This window comes from Dermacentor andersoni, chromosome 2 (assembly GCF_023375885.2).
Source record: "Dermacentor andersoni chromosome 2, qqDerAnde1_hic_scaffold, whole genome shotgun sequence".
Lineage (NCBI taxonomy): Eukaryota > Metazoa > Arthropoda > Arachnida > Ixodida > Ixodidae > Dermacentor > Dermacentor andersoni.
Genome location: NC_092815.1, coordinates 170124270 through 170126677, shown reverse-complemented (window position 1 = coordinate 170126677; position 2408 = coordinate 170124270).

Below are 2408 nucleotides of genomic sequence, written 5' to 3'. Positions count from 1 at the left end.
TACTGCACGCGTCCGCCAGTTCACGTCTTCTCTGGAACTTGTAGAGGAACACCTTAAGGTCCCTTCGCACGGCTCTTGTCACTGTTGTCGCCTACACAATAAGAGCAAAGGCCAGCGTTCTGGTGGTTCTTCAGGACTGCAATGGGATTCTCTTCCTCACAATTGTCTTAAAAGTGAGAAGTGGCCACACTGTACTACGACTACGGTAAATGTCTTTATGTGTTCCGCTTTTTAGAGCCCAGTGAAGAAGCTTGAGCTGAATTTTTAGAATTTTGGCGACCTCAGAAGTGGAGTGTCGGCCTCTGTCGGTGACAAGACTGTGAGCTGATGTGATATAGGGCCCGCGATTTTTCTAGATTTAAACAAACCATCATGAAACGTGGTCGAAAGAGAGAAGGAATATTGAATAAGTGTTTCAATAAATTATGCGACAGAATGTCCAAAATATGAGGAACAATTATAAAACAAATTGCCTGACAGTAACTACGGCGCACCTTGTATAACACGTGTATGCTGACCAATTATTTCTGGCTCCTGTTCTGTGCAAACAAACAAACAAACAAACAAACAAACAAACAAACAAACAAACAAACAAACAAACAAACAAACAAACTACGAACAAAGAAATTAAAATGATATCTTCCTACAAAAACATTAACATTTATTAATAACTAAGAAGCATCTTAAAGGCACCCCCATCTGTTAATGTAATCTTGAATTGTATTTACCGGATGCCTTGATTCAATTCATTTTGTTTGATTTAGCTACCCAGTTTGTGCCACTGCCACTGCGCTCGTTCTTGGCCAAACGTGCAGGACGAGTATGGTCCCACCGACACACAAGAGGTGCAGAATCCGTAAATATAGTTTTATACGCATGACAATAATGTTGTGGCCTTTGTTGGGGATAAGCGCAATCATTTCATGAAATTACACATTGCATACCATGAAAGTAAACGAAATTATATGCCTCGTGGTTAGTCGTGAAACATTTACGTATGCTTCGCATTAAATAGATTCCAACATGTCTATTGGACGTTTGCTTTTTTTATTACGAGTAATCGTGCAAATTTTGAGTTTTGTTTCATTCATCAGCAATCCATCTTGCATAATGGCTCCTTTTTTAAAACTTTATTTCTTGCCCTATATTCATTTATTCATTTTTATTTTATTTCATTTTAAATGTAGAACATGCTTCTTAATTACTCCGCCATAGGTATGCCTCACACATAGTCGGATAATCATCATGATCATCATCATCAAGAACAACAACAGCAACAGTAGCATAGACGATGACAAGCCAATGGCAGCCGTAATGATGGAGCGATAGGCTGTTTGTTGTTGTTGTTGTTCTTGATGATGATGATCATGATGATTATCCGACTATGTGTGACTATCCGACTATGTGTCCTGAGTGGCCGTGACACATACCCAAAGTGGGGATTGGCCATGAATCGGGTGGTTAAATCAGGTGCTTGAAGAACTGTAACTTTTTCTTTGGCTCATTTTAGATCTTGATCAACGCGTGTGGTCATCCGCTTCAAAGAACTGTGGCCGCGTTGACGATGATGATGATGATGATGCCCTTGATGAGTTTGGCGCATACCTACTCACGGGGATTGGCCAAGAGCTGGGCAGACTTTGCTTATGTGTTCAAGTAATGAACTTAGAAATCTATAATTTTGTCGCATAAATTTAAGCTAGGAAAATTCAGAACGGTTCAGTAGACTGTCATTCAATCAAGAGAAAAAAATTATGTATAATATAAACGAGACAATAAAGGAGGAATGAAAAGAAGATCAGGGTCACCGATGAAATCGGTTTGATTCAGTAATGAATTTTTCTAAGGCGATGCACAGATTCCTGTGTGAGTGCCCAAGCACAGACGCTTCGAAAGACAGCTGTACCGGAGTGTTCAATGGCAGGCCGAGCTGTCGCACCGTAATTTCCAATGTCATTTTTCTCAGGGAGGAGAAACGCCGGCATTCTAGTAAGTAGTGCTCGATCGTCTCTAATGAGTTACACAAATGGCACAAAGGGGATATTGCCAGACCAGATCGGTGCGTGTAAAAATTTAGGGATGGGACTCGACAACGCAGTCTCGTTAATGTCACTTCCGTTTGTCTTGTTTTGCGAAATTTCCTGCTCCAAGAGAATTGTAAGTGGTGCAGTTCCGAGGACGATTAAAGATTTTATTTTCATGTTAAAAGGATGTATCTTTTGAACTTGACAGATGTGGTAAAACCCATCGTGATAAAACACATCGAAGCCTTGGCCAAGCTGTCTGCCACTTCATTCAGAAATATGCCTTAGTGCCCAGGTACTCTTATTAATCGCAAAGACCGCAAATGACTTGGAGCCTGTGAGTACAAAGTTTTTAATATATGCGGCTCGCCGGGAACAGTAAGT